Genomic DNA, 22232 nt, shown 5'->3' on the forward strand with positions numbered 1-22232 from the left:
AAAATAGAGTTCAATATGAAACCATAGCAATTTGATTCACTCAAAACGGATTTAAAATGAAGAAGTTATGGGTAAAACAAGATTGGATAATTTTTCTCATTTTAGCTACGTGAAAATTGGTAACAAATCTATTCCAACCATAACTTAATCAACTTGTATTGTATATTATGTAATCTTGAGATACCATAGACACGTATACAATGTTTCGACCTATCATGTCAACACATCTATATATATTTCGGAACAACCATAGACACTCTATATGTGAATGTTGGAGTTAGCTATACAGGGTTGAGGTTGATTCCAAAATATGTATAGTTTGAGTTGTGATAAATACTGAGATACGTATACACTGGGTCGTGGATTGATTCAAGATAATATTTATCGATTTATTTCTGTATATCTAACTATGGACAACTAGTTGTAGGTTACTAACGAGGACAGCTGACTTAATAAACTTAAAACATCAAAATATATTAAAAGTGTTGTAAATATATTTTGAACATACTTTGATATATATGTATATATTGTTATAGGTTCGTGAATCAACCAGTGGCCAAGTCTTACTTCCCGACGAAGTAAAAATCTGTGAAAGTGAGTTATAGTCCCACTTTTAAAATCTAATATCTTTGGGATGAGAATACATGCAGGTTTTATAAATGATTTACAAAATAGACACAAGTACGTGAAACTACATTCTATGGTTGAATTATCGAAATCGAATATGCCCCTTTTTATTAAGTCTGGTAATCTAAGAATTAGGGAACAGACACCCTAATTGACGCGAATCCTAAAGGTAGATCTATTGGGCCTAACAAACCCCATCCAAAGTACCGGATGCTTTAGTACTTCGAAATTTATATCATATCCGAAGGGTGTCCCGGAATGATGGGGATATTCTTATATATATGCATCTTGTTAATGTCGGTTACCAGGTGTTCACCATATGAATGATTTTTATCTCTATGTATGGGATGTGTATTGAAATATGAAATCTTGTGGTCTATTGTTACGATTTGATATATATAGGTTAAACCTATAACTCACCAACATTTTTGTTGATGTTTTAAGCATGTTTATTCTCAGGTGATTATTAAGAGCTTCCGCTGTCGCATACTTAAATAAGGACGAGATTTGGAGTCCATGCTTGTATGATATTGTGTAAAAACTGCATTCAAGAAACTTATTTTGTTGTAACATATTGGTATTGTAAACCATTATGTAATGGTCGTGTGTAAACAGGATATTTTAGATTATCATTATTTGATAATCTACGTAAAGCTTTTTAAACCTTTATTGATGAAATAAAGGTTATGGTTTGTTTTAAAATGAATGCAGTCTTTGAAAAACGTCTCATATAGAGGTCAAAACCTCGCAACGAAATCAATTAATATGGAACGTTTTTAATCAATAAGAACGGGACATTTCACAGAACTCCTACATGTTGGTTAGAAGCAGGTGAGAAACAATTTGTATGTCCCGAAATTGTTCAGATAACCGCAGAAAAGGTCGAAATTGCACGTGAGAAATTGAAAGCAGCCAGAGACCAACAAAAGATGTATGCTGATTCGTGCAGATGTCTGGTAACATTTAATGTAGGTGATCGTGTATACTTGAAAGTTTCACCGTGGAAGGGGGTAATCAGATTTGGTAAACGTGGTAAACTAGCTTCGAGGTTTATTGGGCCATTTTCGATCATAGAAATTCTGAACGATCAGACTGTTGTTTTAGATCTTCCTTCAGAATTAGCAGGAATTCACAACACGTTCAATGTGTGTTATTTAAGAAAGTGTAAAGTAGACGACGAAAGTTTGATTCTTCCGCTGAAGGACTTGAAAGTGGATTTAAGTAAGAAGTTAATAGAAGAGCCAATTCGAATAGTAGATAGGAAAGTCACCAAGTTAAGAAAGAAGCAGATTCCAATGGTATTAATAGAGTGGCGACATAGTTTAGGTTCTAACATGACGTAGGAAACCGAGGAGTTAATGAGGGCGCACTATCCCCAGTTGTTTGACCTTGACCAGATTCCGAGGACGGAATCTTCTTAAGGGGGTAGATTTGTAACATCTTCAATCGGGCCTAGCTGTAAGATTACTAAATTGCCCTTAAGTTAGTATTGTGTTATTTTATGCTTTTATTTTTATTTAATATTTATTATTATTTGATGTTGTGGTTAGGACCAGTTTGTGACAAGGGTCACAGAACAGGTTTGTTTATTTTAATTAGACTTCATTTGGGTTGCCAAATGATGTACGAAAGATATCATATAACTGATTAATACCCGTGTGTTGTACATTGTGGGATTTTAACCCACTTTAGATGGCTAGTGTTGTCCTCTTTCTTGCATTTTCCAGATCCTTCCCAAAACACACTCGTTCTTCACTCTCACCTACCTCAAACCCTAATCCATAATCTTTGTTCTAGAGCTCAAATTGTTCATATCTTTGTGTTCCTTGTGATTCACTGATTCTTTTGAGGTAAGAATCATAACATTTCGTGATTTAATCTTTGAGAAATTTAAGATTTTGTGGTAGTTTTCATAAAAGTGTAAATTGGGTCAAAATGAGTTGATTTAGTGTTGTTAGTGTCAAAACCTTGTGGGTTTGTGTTTCTAAATGATCAATGTATCAGATTTGGTAAGTTTTGAGGTTAAAAACGAGCTCTAGATCGAGAATTGGTGAGTTTGGTGAGAAACCCGTCACTTTGGCAGCTGCTGCTACAGATGAACTACCCTCGGCCGATGGTCGTTGACGATCGACCGATGGTGTTTGACGATCGGTCGATGGACTAGACCCTCGACCGATGGTGTGAGTCCTTCGACCAACGGTTGAAATTTTAACGATCGGCCGATAGTGTTGTCGATCAACCGATGGTGTAGTGACGATCGGCCGATAGTCTCTGACAATCGACCGATGGTCTATGCAGTGAATTATTTTACTAAGTGTTGAGTTTTAGCCGTTATGCTGCCCGTTTGTATTTTGATGATTTTGATGTAAATTTTGAAAGTGCAGAAGTGTTAAGCAAAAATTTTTAGCGGATACTTTGTCTGACAAAAATTTATGTATTGTGTTATTTGATGTTAATTGATAGTAACTAACTTGGTTTGCCTTTTAGCGGATACTTTTTCTGACAAAAATTTTTAGTGGATACTTTTTCTGACAAAAATTTCTGTATTGTGTTATTTGATGTTAATTGATAGTAACTAACTTGGTTTGCTTTATGTTCAGGTGATAAAGATAAGGAAGCCGCTCAGTAGTAGATTATCTGAGCTGGTTACTGGTAATTGGTGAGTGGGACTAACTGGAGAATATAGTATATAGAAGCATGTTATATTATGATTGTCATGCTTGTTAGATATACTTATTGTTGTGGTTAGTTAGTACTTTGTGATGACTGCATGTTAGTTGATGCTTGTCTGCTGGAGCCCAGTGCGTCCCTATTGTGTGGTAGCCTCGGTAGGAGAGATCAACCTGCGGGTTGGGTTTCTCTGTGGTAGCCTAGACAACCGTGGTGTATATATATGTTAATGACGCGTCCGTCGCGTGTGGATTATGTATATACATACGGTGGTGGAGGAACTTCTGGTAAGCCTCAGTCCGATCAGCTGGTGGTAAATGGTTTGGCCGAGCTGCCAGAGTCTCTGTAGACGGCACTTGGGTGATGTTTGTGTGTTAGATTATGTGACATGATTAGTATAACACTTATGTATGCTATGGCCTGTAGTTAGTTGTACTCACTTAGCTTCGTGCTAACTCCCCTCCATCTCCTCCCTGCAGGTTGATAGCTTTTGTAGATTGTGTTTTTTTGGGAGAAGACGGGCATGGTGATGTTATGTTTGACAGGAGTCAACTCTGATGTTGTCTTGTTTTGTTTAAACAGTGATACTTTGTAAATGTATTGTAAATACGTCTTCTCCATATAAACAAGTATTTTGTAATGACACGTGACACTGGTTGTATTAATAATAGTTAAGGTTTATTATGTAATTAATAAATAAATGCTTCCGCCACGTATATAAAAAAAAAAATTAGCGGTGTCACATAATTCGAACAAAAAAGCTAGCGGCTGAACAAAAATTAGGAAATTCGAGCAAATTTGGAGAAATTCGAACTTTTTTACGTTCTACATTTTTGTAGAACATGGTGCAATTTGAACAAAAATTGGGAAATTCGAACAAAAATATGTAGAACATGCATCTAAATTTTTGTTCGACTCACGTTTTTTTGTTCGCCCGCGTAATTTTTTGTTCGAATTCCCTTGTTTTTGTTCTCCCACCAAGTTTTTTGTTCGAATTTTCTTGTTTTTTCTCGCCCGCCACTTTTTAGGAGTGAGTTATTTAATTATGACTTGATACAGACTCACTATATGATATGTTCACAACATCTAAATTTTAGAGCTAGCCACATCGATATGTTCATCTAACACCAACTTTCAAGGTCACAACAACTAAGAGAGTTGACCTATGAAGATGTATCTTAGATCGGAAAAGAAAGTGTCAATCATGATCAAAATAGCAATGACCAACGAGACCTTAAAACGGTGGCCTTTGAAGTGTTGACTTGGGACTGAAAAGACGAGTTACCAACCGTGACCAACATAGTTGTGATCAGTGACGACATTGGCTCTTTAAGGGTATTACAAACTCATATCGTCCAAATGTAAGTTTGGTTGGTGGCTTGTTAGTCTAGTTGTTTGTTTTTTATTCTATTGACCTTATTAAGTCTTATATTTGCGGGTCGGCAAAAAATTTGTTGTAAATTGTTTGTTTTTTTAAGACATAAAATGAAATTTTGTCTGCAATCCCGCAAGACTTGTACTATACTTCTAATTGTTGCAGACAAACATAAAAGACAAATAAAACTAAAATTTTCTTATATATATGTTTTTTTCAAATAATAATAATAATAATAATTTTATAATATATTATTATTATTAATTTATATTTATATTTACATTGTTATCATCATTATTGTTTTGGTATATTATAAAGTTTTAATCAATTTATAAATCTTAAATGAATATTTTATAATAATCATACGTTTGGTAAAAGATTATAAAACTTTTATTGCATCTATGTTAACATCTACAATATTTTATAACGTTGTACAAATACTTTCGTTAAAATTTCTAGTATTTAAATTGTTACAATATTGCAATTTTGTGAATCTCTTAACTTTAAGAGTTAAGTATACTAATGTGGTTATCGTTCAAAACTTTTCTTATTACTTTCAATAATTTTATTTTAGATAGAAAATAAAAATTGCAATTATTTAGAATTTTAAATTATGTTTAGTAGACTTAAAAAAAAACTGTATTTAAAATTCTCCATGCACACCTTGAGGTCGTATATTCTATATAGACATGATTCACAGTCTTTCTAATATAACTATTTCAAAAAATAAATACAGAGTAGTACCTAAGAGACTATATATGCTGGTTTGATAAAACAAAAAAGAAAAAAAGAAAAAGAAAAGATAGGCTCTTAAGTAGCTGGGATGAAATTTTTGAGAACCCTCATCTGAAAATTATTTATTAAATAACTATACACAGCTAGTAAAGCTTGTTTATCTCACAACCATAGCTCTGATACTATCTGTAGGGTTTTATCTGATTTGTAGGTATGAATGTATGATTATCTACTGAAAATAATGGTTCAAGAAGGTGTTGAACATGAGAACATATGAATATATATCCTCTTTGATAGTTTAAACAGAAAAAACATTATCAGTTTATATTAATATATTATATCAAATACATAAAATATGGAGACATTAAATCTACTTGTGTGTCTTTAACAATCATGTAACTGGAATGAGCATGTTCATTTCAAGATCTTATATATAGATGAGCATTTTAAATTGAACTCGATGGCAGAAGGATTCTATGTGATCGATAAGAGAGAACACGAGGTTTCTATATGATAAGAGAGTAGGGATGACAATGGATCGGATAAGGATCGGGTAATATCATATCTACATTCATATCATATCCATATTTATTTAGTTTTATTTTATCTATCCATATTCATATCCATGAATGAAGCGGGTTAACGGGTATCCATTGGATATTCAACAAAATATTAATTTAACGACGATTTTGAATATTAAATATAAATTATAGCAAAAGTAAATGTATAATATTTATGTTCTTGGTTTATTACACATGTTTTTATTGTAGTTTGTCGCCGAGTGCGCTTTCAACTGAGCAAAATACGTAAAGATATAATTAAATACGTGTTTAAACCAATCTAAATGAGTAACGTTATTATTAGTAATAATTTAATAATTGTAACTTTAATAACCCTATTATGTTAATAACTTTAGAATTTATTGATTATAGTATATGTATATCGATATGTAGATGTATATGCATATACTTTAGTACAAATATGTATGTAAAGATTTATTTCGGGTGATAATGGATATATCCATCGATGATAATTTTGTCATCCATATCCGATCCACAAAATATTTAAATTATCCATATCCATTATTCATCCATTTATATCATCTATATCGATTATAAATGGATCATATGAATATCCTTGAATGAAACATTCATTGCCATCCAGAGATAACACATTAAATATTGAAGATATGTTCCTGATTAAGTATTATAATCAAACATGTTTGTAAGACTGTGTAGGGAAATTAAATATATGAGTCTACTAAATGTTGTAGGATTGATTTAGCTTACCAACATGTCCTACATATAAATTCATGAGTTTTTTAATACTTTAAAAGCAATTGGTGATATTAGTAAGTTATTATATGCATACCATAATTTCTTTCAATACTTTATATGGGACACCCATTATCCGATTAGGGATTATCACCAATAAATGTCATGTATGAATTTAGAGATGTAACAAAACATAGACCTAGTAAGGTGAATTAAGTTTTTTAAACTTACTTTTATTGGTTTATCGGTCCGTTGTTCTAATTTCTAATTAATGATTTCGTGTTATTAGTGTAGCATATTCATGATCACTGAAATGCTAAATTCAACATTCTAGCTACTCAAAGATTAATATCTGTTAGCATATCAATATCCACTGCTAATAGTTTGCTATGTAATTATCGTATCCTACCAACAGTTTTTACTGTATCAACTGTAGCAATAAGATCGAGTAATAATAATGTCACAGCCAGTGAAACCAATAAGATAAGCAATAGTCCACAATTTGACTAATTAATGGTGTATTTCATGTAGATTGAAGGGGAAAAATAAGTTGAACAAAATCCATTCACAGGCAGATTATTACATATAATTAGGGTTTGAATAAAGAAGGATGCATATAACCAGTGTTGCAAAAAACTCGATTAATCGCCGATTAATCCCCGATTAATCATTTTTAAGAGCAATCCGTTTCGATTTTTAAAAATTCGTTTAATTAAACGGTCAACGTCAATTGATGGGTCAAAATCAAATTTAGTAATCAAAGTCGGTCAAAGTATAAAATGATTAACATTTTAACATGAATTTAAACTAAAACTTTATAGTTTTTGAGCAAAAATGAATAATTTTATATTAAAGTTTATTTTTATATTTATGATTTTTTTTTCTATATTTACACATATAATTTTTAATTTTAATATTTAAATGTCTAAAGTACAATCCCCGATTAATCCCCGAATTACCGATTAATTCTTCTAAAGTCCCGACAGATTAATCCCCGAATAGCGAATTTTGCAACCTTGCATATAATAGTACAGTCAATCTTCAATCTCCAATATATAAATTACTGTCAAGTATTTTAAAGACCTGGCAACAGAATGGTTAATTAGTATCTGATATATCTTTATTTTATAAAATATATAATATACTTACTTTTTACACGATTGATGGCAACAGAATGGAAAAGATCCTTGATAGGTACGAAAGACACTCGTATGCAGACAGGCGGTTTCCGGAAAATGATCAGGATGCGCATGTATATGTATGCTTCTGTTTATTAAACTTCATACAGTTGATTTTACAATATCAACTTCATATTAACTTGACACTTTAGAGCTAACAAAACATACATAATACATAATAATGATTTTATATAGGGAAGCTGGATGGTCCATGCAAAGCTCAAGTCTAGGTTGGAGATTTTGCAAAAATCACAAAGGTATTTTCAAATAATAAATCAATTTTTTTTTTAAACTTTTTTGGTATACTTTAATAAAAATCTTAATTTCCAAATAATATATGACACGTGTGTATTTTTGGTTTTAGGCATATTATGGGAGAAGACCTTGATTACTTGAATCTCAAAGAGCTTCAGAATTTGGAGCACCAACTTGATACAGCACTTAAGCATATTAGATTAAGAAAGGTATACAAATTTTGATTTTAAAATATTTAGTTGCTTTTTAAGGTTAACATATATATATTTTTTTTAAACAAACCAATACTAATACTATTGTTGCTCACAGAATCAGCTGATGTTTGATTCCATTTCTGTTCTCCAAAAAAAGGTATAGCTAATTTCCAAATACAGAAAAAGCGCGACTAACGTACATTTCCTTTATAGCCAACCACTCATTAACAAGTTAAGATTTGTTAAAGTCCTAACCTAGACTTGTTAATCAGTTAATAGTCAGTTGCTGGGAAAATGGTAGTTAATTCAGTTACTAAAAACAGTCATAATGGTATGCTAGACTGGTTTCCAAATTATATAACTTTTTTTCTTCTAGAAAATTGACCCATTCGAGATAAACACAACCCATATTGACCCTTTGAACATAAAAAGGTCAAAATCGCCACAGCTAGTAAGATAATTCGTAATGGTCGAAATCATACTATCTGACTGTAATCAATCCGCAGGACAAGGCATTGAAGAATCAAAACAGCCTTCTCTCAAAGAAGGTAAACATTAATTTTATTTTATTTTTGTACTCTTTAAAACTTAGAAGATAGTCTTGTACACTCTCTTAGTCCCTTAGATATTTTAATTTTCACTAAAATATACTGTAAAATACATAATACTCCTTAGTAACAACTCTGTACAAGAACCATGGTTACAAACAAAAACAAAAACAAAAAAAAAAAAAAAAAAAAGGAAAAACGATTATCAGTAGAATGTAATGACACCAATAGACAGTTAGAAATATAAAAAACTAGTGCATAGAATTTCTAGGGACCACACTAATCTTCTCACGCGAGGTCTCATGTTCAAACCTCACTAGCAGCATATTTAGGGGGTATTAGGGAAAATGGTCAAAAATGGTCACGTAAAAAAGAAAATTGAAACAAATAAGAAAATTGAAATGTAATAAATAAAAATTGTATGTGTGTACTTTATGTAGTTGCATAAATTATGCAGATCAAGGAAGTGGAGAAAGAAGTAGCAATACTACCAGTAGAGCGGCAAATCGAAAAGAACATGTTGACGATTAATTTTGATTCTTACATCAGGTTAGCCTCTTTGTTTCTCGCAATCTGTAAATGAGTATGTTAGAATAATGTACATATTTATCAAATTATTTGATATGAAATATCTATAGAATGAGTTATATCATGCTACATGTTGAATGCATCAAATATCCACTTTTAAGTTGTCAAATTTCGATAGGTTTTATCTCAAAACGGTCAATTTAAAAGTTTTTGCTAAAGTCAACCAGTCAAATATGCTAACTTCATTTCCTTTTATTAGACCAATCCCAATGGTCCTTCCTCAACCATGTCATCAACCATTTCGTCCGAGGGCTCCATTGCCATTGGTGTGCCCTCACCAAGCCCTCATGTAACAACCCTGCTTTTTCCGTTACTTCCGTTAACCTTCCGTTAGTTTACTTAACGGCGATTATTTAACTTTTGTGCGTTTACGTGTAATAAATGCATATTTGATCTTTGGAGGGTTACAATAATTAATATGGGTTGATATTAATTCAAATAAATATTTCGGATAATGAAATACGATAAAAACGATGCGATTTTGATAACTGCTTTTTTGAGCAACGAAACGCTCGGGTTTATTTTAATAATTAAATTATTAATTATTAACTTTTCAAAACTAATTAAATTATTGTATTTTTAATAAATTAATGTTTGATTGCGTTTAACTATCGGTTTAGCGTTCCGGGCCTTTGGTACGACTAAACGACACTTGAAACGAGCCACGATTACACGGAATTGCAAAACACGAGCCCGGGAGTACCCCATGGGTCCCATTCGTCTGAAACCCCACTCCCCACCCCTTTTTAATTTAAAAATTACAACTTGGAGGGCTTAAGTGTAAATTAGGGGTATTAGGGCTAGATATAAATACTTGTGATTAAACCTAAACTAATCCTCCTCCCCATTTATTTTTATTTTTTTTTTGTCGACTTTTTTTGCTCCTCCCTCCCTTGCTGCTGCCGTCCACCACCACACACCCACACACACTCAAAAATTAATTTTTTTATTAAACCTCAAGAACAAACGTTGTGATTCGTGTTATCCTCTACGTATTGGTGTGCTTTAATTCTTGATCTAAGGTATATTTACATGAACCCTAATATTAAAAATCTGATTTTTAATAAATTTTCATAGTTATGTTGTCAATTGCTCAAGTCTATACGCGTACGTGTTAATTGTAATCGTTATATTGATTGTTTGATGCGTTATGGTTTAAAAACGAATTTGTTTATGCATAATCAGAAAAATTAAATTTTTCAAATATTAATTATTATGTTATATTCAGATTCCTTGCAAAAAAACTATTGAGTTTAGGCTTTGGATTCGCTTGATTTCGTTTCCGGATGATCAAGTTATGCTTAATTGAAATTAACGTTGTTTTTTCGTGATTGATCAGAAATCTAGATTTGATAGACCAAGAATTAGCATGTAAAACTTATACCACTGGAAAGATAATTTAAAAACACTCAATTTAGACTGGGATATCATGTCGTTTGCTTATGTATAACTCGAGATATGCTTGAATTAGTGTAAAAGTAGTTGTATACAGCACTTGCATGAAAATAACCTTGTATAATAAAATGTGGTAACTTCTGTGATTAAAGCTTTGCATATTTGAAATGTACACAAAAATTACTTCACTTTCATGTAGATATCATAGGCTAATTGTATCTAGATCTTCGGATAATCGCGTGCGAATGTGACTAGCTAAACTAGAATCGAATCTGTAAATTGCTCTCTGTTTTATACTCTGTGGATTGTGTTTATTGAATGAGCATGTAAGCTTCTGGAATATGAATTTTAACATGATATGTGACTTATTGTTAGTTTATTTCAATCTCTGAAACCTTATGCATTGGGCACAATAGAGTCGTACTTTATGTGGATTTTGATTTGAGCTGAAAAACTGAACATCCAACTTGCATGAATAAACTGTACAAATTGGCTAAACAAAATTTGCTAATTTTTGATATGTGTTACTTTGACTTGTTCTTGAACTATGGCCACTGGTCTTGTATCAATTTCAGGTTCCTAGCTTCGGTTATAGCCAAAACGAAATATGTGCGCGGTCAGAAACTGACTTGGCAAACCCCAAATGTACCCCTTCTGATTCCTGACTTTTAATTATCGTATGAGTCCCTGGCCGTACTTTTTGGAATCGATTTTAAGTACATTTATGATCTGGAGTTTTCCATGTTTACTTGAATTTTGTACTATGAGATAATGTGCTAAGTATGCTACGTGTTCATGAACTTTGTGCACAACGATAAACTAAAATTGTGAAAATGATCATTTATGCCCTGAAACGTGTTGTTTGACTTAGGATTGATATGTTGACCAACATTTGACATGAACCTACTGATGTTGACTTTAGTTGACCACACTGACCAAGTTTGATTTTCGGTTTGACTTCGGTTGACTTTGTTTGACTTGCATGAGTTACTTGACTATATGTTGACTTTTACTTTGAAACGCGTCGAGTCAAGCAATAAGACAACTTATACTATGAAACCACCCATATTTAAGATATATATATTGACCAACCTAAATACGTATACTTAGGTTGCATAATTCAGCTGTAAACCGTACAAGTTTTATCTGTCATCCAAGCTTATTCAAAGGTGAGTCTACAGTCCCACTTTTTACATGTTTTCAGGGATGTGAATACACGCTGTTATACTTACTTTATCAAATGCTTTTGTATTGACACGAGTACTATATATGCATATTGAGTTTGTTCACAAAGCCTCTAGCTTGAATACTTTTAATACCATCGGTGTAAGCACAATTTAGATGGACGGATCCGTTAGGTTGACAACCTCACCCGCTATAATAACTGTGGTGCATTTATTTTAAACATTAGATACGCTCGAACAAGTGTATAACATTTTAGGAGTTAAAGGCGGGTATAGTGGCTTCTATACTCTGGTCATTGCTAGTATTCAGGTGCTCATATTATGCAAACGTTTTTACGACTTGGTGTTGTACTTGTAAAATCTCGTGGTCAAGGAAGCTAAACTATTTTTCTGATAACTATTTTTCAGATGCTATACAACGTTATGTAAAACTGTGGTTTACGAATAAAATGAGATAAAACTTGACATGGTATTGTTTACAGATATTCGAAACTTGACATAGTAGTGTCAACAAACTTTTGGAACGAGAAACGGTGTTGTCTAAAAACTATAACATTAAACCTTGGTGGTCTTCCACTAATAAACGTTTTCGAAATGTTATTTCTTAAACATACTGTTGTGTTTACCTAAAACCTGTAGATTCACTCAACATTATTGTTGATCCGTTTTGCGTGTTTTATTCCCAGGTATTAATTGCTTCTGCTGTAGAATATTGCTGTTACGTAGAAGTCAAGCCAAGCACTGGGACCAGCGTTAACATTCCGTTAAAGGGATTTTTGACGGGGTGTTACATATGGTATCAGAGCTGGTTTAACCTTAGATGTAAAGGTAGTTATCGTTACGCGATCCGGCTATCATGCCGGGCACCTGAACGGAGTATGCTTTTTGGCGGGTTAATCGTAGAGGGGGTTCTCACAGTGTTACTTGTGATGAAGCATTGGCTCTTACCCCTTGCGATCCCTTGCGGTTAAGGGTTGGCCGGCTTGGCAGAGATGCGGGCTGTAAAATCAGTGTCTGAGGTACGCCCAGTGGTCACCGTAGGAAAGGCACTGGGTGGGTTTCTACCCTATATGTAATGTTATTACATATGGTATCAGAGTTGTGGCTATAGGGAACTAGGATACATTAGTGTGTCTAACCGTAGGGCGCCTTAGTGAAGTCTAGTCTATAGACGGGTGTCTTGGACGACTTTTATACACCATACCTGCACTATTTACTTCACAATGCTACATGTAGGGCTACACATTACACCACATACATATACGCCTTATACCATACAACATGGACTTGGACTAAATATACTATATCACGAAACACATACGTACACACGAAGCCAGATTTAACTAAATTAAGTTGACTACGCCATCTTGAACTTATGGAGTGATGTCGAATGGAAATGTGAGATAGCGTAATGTAATGACTGGGATTACATTACGGTAACTCATATAGAAGTTCCTACATCGCAAAATAAGGAATTGGGGCCGAGTCAAGTAAGTTACTTGGGTAAACAACGTTTAGAAAACAAACCGTGTAATCTTAAATGTGAGTAGAAACTTACACTGTGCAAATTAATTGTATTATAACTTGTAATCTTGACCCAACTCATCACCGCTCGACACCGTCTGTCACCACTGATCACTACTTGTCACTACTAAGACACTACTTGAACACACTCGTCATCTCATACCACTATTCAGTACTGTTTATCACTGCTAACTACTACTCAACACCGCCTCTCACTGCTAGTCATGACTGGTCACTACTTCTCACTGCTTGTCGTTACTAAATACTACTTACTGCTACCTCTTACTACTTGCTACTACTCAATATTACTCATTACTGCTTACCACTACTAAGTAATACTCGACACTACCAACACCTCCGCGTTTTACTACTCGCTAATGTGCATCACAACTCATTTCTGATACGTCTTTAGAGGAGGAATTCCTGATAACCGCCCGCACAATACGTAGTAGATATTGTCTACCCGACATCCAACTTACCAATCATTCAGCCACCCGCCGTTCATGATTTTGTTTCCCAACACGAGTCTACCGACTGATAACTATTATGCCTTATTGGGTACAATTGGTATACATGTGTATATATACTTATGATGCGAGCATGCGATCTAACAACTTATATGTCACTACTATCATCACTGCTTATCACAACCCATAGCTACTTATCGCTAACGTCATCACTCATTTCTACTAGTAATACTACTTTTACCATATTCCTTCTCATTCTTTTCCAACGTACTTTTCTTAAGCGGCAATCATTTTCATTATACCCACAAACATTACCAACCAACTTTGAACACATCGACGCGAACTACACTTCATCTATTTTCCCGCGAGGCACATACATCTGGAAGTTTGTACCAACCCTTTCCGATTAAATACCAGATTTTGTTTGAGTCACCATTACACCTTGTTCATTTTCGTTTTCCATGAAATTCGTCACGTTCTCCCTCATCAACCATAATGTTTATATATGCTGTCAACACCGGTGCTGAGAGAAGCCTTACGCTAGAGAAGTTTGGTCGCAACGTTTATAACCCTGTACCTTCCTTAGACAACGTGTACTCTATAGAACTATTAAACTGGGAAGTTTTAACCTCGTGGTTGAAACAAACTGGTTATCTGACGATACAACCAAGGCAGCTACGACCAGAAGGCTATTTGAATTCCTTTCACCGACGGTAATGGTGTACGGAGGGGAGATTAGTACACCGCCATGTTACATTAATTACTCGAAGGTCCAGAAGTACATGAGATGAGAATATCTCGCAATTCTGGCACATGTGAGTAAAGATGAGCCGACATTTAAGAGATCCGAATATTTCCCAACTATTAGATATTGCCCTGAGGTTACACATCCACCCACCGTGAAGTCGAATTTCGGATTGATTTGGTGCCAGCAGATGCACCCGTTACGCGTACAATATATGGACTTGCACCTTTAGAACTACAAGAGCTTCCCGTGGTGAAGAACATCAGAGTTGTAATGCCCTAATTTGTGACCGGTACTAGAAGGTGGGTCACATAGCCATGAATTTCCGAGTTGGAGCTCCAGTCTTATTTGTTAAGAAGAAGGATGGGTCAATGAGATTGTGTATCGACTATAGAGAATTGAACAAGTTGACAATCAAGAATAAGTATCCGCTACCGAGGATTGATGATTTATTTGATCAGCTACAGGGATCTAGTTGTTATTCGAAGATTGATTTGAGATCCGGGCATCACCAATTGAGAGTCAAGGAAGCTGATGTCCCGAAGACAGCGTTTAGAACACGTTATGGATATTATGAGTTTACAGTGATGCCATTTGGTTTGATGAACGCACCAGTAGTGTTTATGGACCTCGTGAACCGTGTGTGTAAGCCATACCTAGATAAATTTGTCATTGTGTTTATTGATGATATATTGGTGTACTCCAAGAACAAGGAAGAGCACGAACAGCATCTACGATCGATATTGACCATGCTTAGAAAAGAGCAGTTGTATGCAAAGTTCTCTAAGTGTGACTTTTAGTTACCAGAGGTACAATTTCTTGGCCATGTTGCAGGGGCCAATGGAATACAGGTCGATCCGGCAAAGATTGAGTCGGTTAAGAACTGGGAAACTCCAAAGACGCCAACTCAGGTCCGGCAATTTTTGGGTCTAGCTGGTTACTACAGGAGATTCATTGAAGGATTCTCTAATATTGCCTGACCATTAACCGCGTTGACTCATAAGGGCAAGAAGTATGAGTGGTCAGAACCGCAAGAAACCGCATTTCAGTTGTTGAAGGAGAAGTTAACAACTGCACCTATATTGTCTCTACCCGAGGGAAGTGAAGATTTTGTTGTTTATTGTGACGCCTCACGTCAAAGAATGGGTTGCGTGCTTATGCAATGAAATAAAGTTATTGCTTATGGATCGCGGCAGTTAAAGATTCACGAGCAGAACTACACTACGCATGACCTTGAACTAGGAGATGTTGCCTTTGCACTTAAAATGTGGAGAAACTACCTGTATGGAACCAAGTTTACTATCTTCACTGACCATAAGAGTTTACAGCACATATTCGATCAGAAACAGCTCAACATGAGACAGCGACGTTGGATGGAACTACTTAACGATTATAACTGCGAACTTCAATACCATCCGGGTAAGGCGAATGTTGTGGCGGATGCTTTAAGCAGAAAAGAGCGAGAGAGACCTCTTAGGGTTAAAGCTCTTAACATAGTTATCCATACGAATCTCACATCACAAATCCACGAAGCACAACAAGAAGCCGTGAAACAAGAAAATGTCGATGTTGAATTTCTCAGAGGAATGGATAAGAAATTTAACATCAAAAAGGACGAAACACGGTACTTTGCTAATCGAATCTGGGTACCAAAGTTTGGTGGATTGAGAGGACTAGTGTTGGAGGAAGCACATAAGTCAAGGTACTCAATTCATCCGGGATCAGATAAAATGTATCAGGATTTGAAGGCATTCTATTGGTGGCCAAATTTAAAAGCTGACATTGTTACCTATGTCGAAAAGTGCTTGACTTGCGCTAAAGTCAAGGCTAAACATCAGAAGCCATCAGGGTTATTGACTCAACCGGAGATTCCCCAGTAGAAGTGGGAAGGTATTACCATGGACTTCATCACGAAACTGCCGAGGACGGCGGGAGGTCACGATACTATTTGGGTTATCGTGGATCGTCTCACTAAGTCTGCACACTTCTTACCGATAAGGGAAACGGATAAAATGGAGAAGTTGACTCAGATCTACATTAAGGAAGTCGTCTCTAGGCATGGAGTGCCTATATCTATTATATTCGATCGAAACATCAGATTCACTACAGATTTTGGCAATCATTACAGAAAGCGATGGGGACTCGTTTAGATATGAGTACAGCATATCACCCCCAGACAGATGGCCAGAGCAAACAAACTGAAATGTCCCGTTTTTATTGATTAAAAACGTTCCATATTAATTGATTTCGTTGCGAGGTTTTGACCTCTATATGAGACGTTTTTTCAAAGACTGCATTCATTTTTAAAACAAACCATAACCTTTATTTCATAAATAAAGGTTTAAAAAGCTTTACGTAGATTATCAAATAATGATAATCTAAAATATCCTGTTTACACACGACCATTACATAATGGTTTACAATACAAATATGTTACATCGAAATCAGTTTCTTGAATGCAGTTTTTACACAATATCATACAAACATGGACTCCAAATCTTGTCCTTATTTTAGTATGCAACGGCGGAAGCTCTTAGTATTCACCTGAGAATAAACATGCTTTAAACGTTAACAAAAATGTTGGTGAGTTATAGGTTTAACCTATATATATCAAATCATAACAATAGACCACAAGATTTCATATTTCAATACACATCCCATACATAGAGATAAAAATCATTCATATGGTGAACACCTGGTAACCGACATTAACAAGATGCATATATAAGAATATCCCCATCATTCCGGGACACCCTTCGGATATGATATAAATTTTGAAGTACTAAAGCATCCGGTACTTTGGATGGGGTTTGTTAGGCCCAATAGATCTATCTTTAGGATTCGCGTCAATTAGGGTGTCTGTTCCCTAATTCTTAGATTACCAGACTTAATAAAAAGGGGCATATTCGATTTCGATAATTCAACCATAGAATGTAGTTTCACGTACATGTGTCTATTTTATAAATCATTTATAAAACCTGCATGTATTCTCATCCCAAAAATATTAGATTTTAAAAGTGGGACTATAACTCACTTTCACAGATTTTTACTTCGTCGGGAAGTAAGACTTGGCCACTGGTTGATTCACGAACCTATAACAATATATACATATATATCAAAGTATGTTCAAAATATATTTACAATACTTTTAATACATTTTGATGTTTTAAGTTTATTAAGTCAGCTGTCCTCGTTAGTAACCTACAACTAGTTGTCCACAGTTAGATGTACAGAAATAAATCGATAAATATTATCTTGAATCAATCCACGACCCAGTGTATACGTATCTCAGTATTGATCACAACTCAAACTATATATATATATATTTTGGAATCAACCTCAACCCTGTATAGCTAACTCCAACATTCACATATAGAGTGTCTATGGTTGTTCCGCAATATATATATATAGATGGGTCGACATGATAGGTCGAAACATTGTATACGTGTCTATGGTATCTCAAGATTATATAATATACAATATAAGTTGATTAGGTTATGGTTGGAATAGATTTATTACTAACTTTCACGTAGGTAAAATGAGTAGTTTTTATCAATCTTTTTTTCTCGCCATTTTTTCGTTTCTAATCCGTTTTGAGTGATTCCAGTGGCCACGGTTTCGTATTGAACTTAAATTTATGAATATAAATAGAAAAAGTATAATTTTATAGTCAGAAATACAAGTTACAAGTCGTTTTTGAAAGAGGTAGTCATTTCCGTCGAAAGAACGACATCTTGAGGACCATTTTGAAAAACATACTTTCACTTTGAGTTTAACCATGATTTTTGGATATAGTTTCATGTTCATAAGAAAAATCATTTTTCCAGAAGTATAGCTTTTAAATCAAAGTTCTTCTTAGCTTTTAATTATCCCAACCAAAACAGCCCCCGGTTTTACTACGACGGCGTATATCCAGTTTTAAGGTGTTTATCGTGTTTCCGGGTTTTAAATCATTAAGTTAGCATATCAAATAGATATAGAACATGTGTTTAGTTGATTTTAAAAGTCTAGTTAGAAGGATTAACTTTATTTGCGAACAAGTTTAGAATTAACTAAACTATTTTCTAGTGATTACAAGTTTATAACGTTGAATAAGACAGCTTTTTATGTATGAATCGAATGATGTTATGTGATGACCCGAAAATTTTTGACTTATTTAAACCAATTCTCTATACGATTTATTATTTTAACACGCTAAACAAAGTCTGTTAGATTGAGTCTCAAAATTTTAGAACTGTTTCATATATACAATTACCTTTGATTACTCTCGACGATTCATGAACAATTATATGTATGTATATATATATATATATATATATATATATATATATATATATATATATATATATATACAAGTAAAAATGACTTTCCTACAACAAAACACTATGTTCTACAGTACAAATGACTTTGCTACAGTAAAACACTATTTGCTACAGTGAAACCGTATTTTGCTACAGTGCTACAGTGAAACCGTATTTGCTACAGTAAACACTATTTGCTACAGTGACACGCTATTTGATGTCGACGAACTAGCAAACAAAAACAGATAAGGCGGCCATGCGATCGCATGGCAAAAACACTGAAAACTCATGCGATCGCATGAGCTACAGTAAACGGAAAAGTAATATAAATACGCCTGTTTTGCTCGACGGATTATCACATGTTTTCTTCTTCAGTAATAAAAATTTATATTTAAATTATAATTATAATTTTAAATTTAAGTTTAATAATAATAAGGTATATTCGAGGGTGTTTTAATTCGGGTTTTAAACCGCTTTAAGCTAAGGAAATATTGGGTATTGTTCGGGGTATTGTTCTTGAATCCAAGGTCAACCATACTGTCGTCTACCATCATTACATCTACGTAATTTGCCTACAATATTGAATCTCAATATTGAACTGTGAGTTATATTCTCCCTTTTTAAATACTTTAAATATTTTTGGGCTGAGAATACATGCAATTTATTTTAAACGCGATAAGACACAAGTACATACTAAATTCTACACTGAGTTAAACCGAAAATCCCTTAGCTTTGGTAACTAGTAGCTGCCAGTATATAGGATATGGACTGGTGGGCGTGAATAATTATATATGGATCCATAGGGCTTGACATCCCCGTCCGAGCTAGAGCGCTAGCCTTTTAACGGACGTATGTTATTTGAGTTTAAGACACGTTGGTTTTCATGTATTAAAACGAATGGGGTAGTTATCACTATAACGTTAAGTTTAGTTACCAGGGTGCTCTGTTACGTAGAATCTATTGGTAAAGTTTTGATGAAATCTTGTGGTCTATCTTTATATATTTATGACTCGAGCAATTAAACCTATAACTCACCAACATTCGTGTTGACTTTTTAGCATGTTTTATTCTCAGGTCCTTAGACTGCTTCCGCTGTGATGTGCTTGTTGCCTGCATGGAGTCTCTCATGCTTTGTACAAAGTTTATTGCATTCAAAATAAAACTGCGTTGTGTAATAAATAATTGGACTGTGATGTCAACCTGTAAATTAAAGACTTATGTATTTTGGGGTTTTGCTTATACCTAAGCACTCGCCCACATGTTTATAACTTTCTGTGTTTAGAAAGTCACTTATTTTAATGAATGCAATATTTTATCAAAACGTATCATATAGAGGTCAAAACCTCACTGTGGAATCAATGATTAACGTGCCGCGTCAATAACGATTTTGACGGGTCGTTACATTTGGTATCCGAGCTTGAGGTTATAGGGAACCAGAAATTACATTAGTGTGTTTAACTGGTAATTGTCCGGATATCATCAGCTGAGAGTGAAGGAAGAAGATGTTCCTAAAACCGCGTTCAGAACCCGTTACGGTCACTATGAATTTTTAGTCATGCCTTTTGGATTAACTAATGCTCCAGCAGTATTCATGGATCTAATGAATCGCATCTGTAGACCGTATTTAGACAAATTTGTCATTGTTTTTATTGACGACATATTGATTTACTCGAAGAACAAGGAAGAACATGAGCAACACTTAAGACTGGTACTAGAGATACTCAAGAAAGAAGAATTGTACGCAAAATTTTCGAAGTGTGATTTCTGGTTACAAGAAGTACAATTTTTGGGCCATGTTGTCAGTAAACATGGAATTAAAGTTGACCCTGCCAAGATCGAAGCCATTAGTAAATGGGAAACACCGAAGACTCCAACACAAATCCGTCAATTCTTAGGTCTTGCTGGTTACTACCGAAGATTCATTCAAGATTTCTCTAGAATCGCCAAACCCTTAACTGCATTGACTCAAAAGGGAAAGAAGTATGATTGGTCCACGGAACAGGAATCCTCATTCCAGTTATTAAAGAAGAAGTTAACGTCTGCACCCATGATTGGTCAAAATGAGTTGATTTAGTGTTGTTAGTGTCAAAACCTTGTGGGTTTGTGTTTCTAAATGATCAATGTATCAGATTTGGTAAGTTTTGAGGTTAAAAACGAGCTCTAGATCGAGAATTGGTGAGTTTGGTGAGAAACCCGTCACTTTGGCAGCTGCTGCTACAGATGAACTACCCTCGGCCGATGGTCGTTGACGATCGACCGATGGTGTTTGACGATCGGTCGATGGACTAGACCCTCGACCGATGGTGTGAGTCCTTCGACCAACGGTTGAAATTTTAACGATCGGCCGATAGTGTTGTCGATCAACCGATGGTGTAGTGACGATCGGCCGATAGTCTCTGACAATCGACCGATGGTCTATGCAGTGAATTATTTTACTAAGTGTTGAGTTTTAGCCGTTATGCTGCCCGTTTGTATTTTGATGATTTTGATGTAAATTTTGAAAGTGCAGAAGTGTTAAGCAAAAATTTTTAGCGGATACTTTGTCTGACAAAAATTTATGTATTGTGTTATTTGATGTTAATTGATAGTAACTAACTTGGTTTGCCTTTTAGCGGATACTTTTTCTGACAAAAATTTTTAGTGGATACTTTTTCTGACAAAAATTTCTGTATTGTGTTATTTGATGTTAATTGATAGTAACTAACTTGGTTTGCTTTATGTTCAGGTGATAAAGATAAGGAAGCCGCTCAGTAGTAGATTATCTGAGCTGGTTACTGGTAATTGGTGAGTGGGACTAACTGGAGAATATAGTATATAGAAGCATGTTATATTATGATTGTCATGCTTGTTAGATATACTTATTGTTGTGGTTAGTTAGTACTTTGTGATGACTGCATGTTAGTTGATGCTTGTCTTCTGGAGCCCAGTGCGTCCCTATTGTGTGGTAGCCTCGGTAGGAGAGATCAACCTGCGGGTTGGGTTTCTCTGTGGTAGCCTAGACAACCGTGGTGTATATATATGTTAATGATGCGTCCGTCGCGTGTGGATTATGTATATACATACGGTGGTGGAGGAACTTCTGGTAAGCCTCAGTCCGATCAGCTGGTGGTAAATGGTTTGGCCGAGCTGTCAGAGTCTCTGTAGACGGCACTTGGGTGATGTTTGTGTGTTA

At 34.7% G+C, this 22232-nt stretch overlaps 1 pseudogene; it reads left to right on the forward strand.

Annotated features, from left to right (window-relative positions):
- Window positions 1-9439, forward strand: part of LOC139890230 (agamous-like MADS-box protein AGL8 homolog) — a 61288-nt pseudogene extending 51849 nt beyond the window's left edge.
- Window positions 9440-22232: the final 12793 nt, after the last annotated feature.

Source organism: Rutidosis leptorrhynchoides, chromosome 2 (assembly GCF_046630445.1).
Source record: "Rutidosis leptorrhynchoides isolate AG116_Rl617_1_P2 chromosome 2, CSIRO_AGI_Rlap_v1, whole genome shotgun sequence".
Classification (NCBI taxonomy): domain Eukaryota; kingdom Viridiplantae; phylum Streptophyta; class Magnoliopsida; order Asterales; family Asteraceae; genus Rutidosis; species Rutidosis leptorrhynchoides.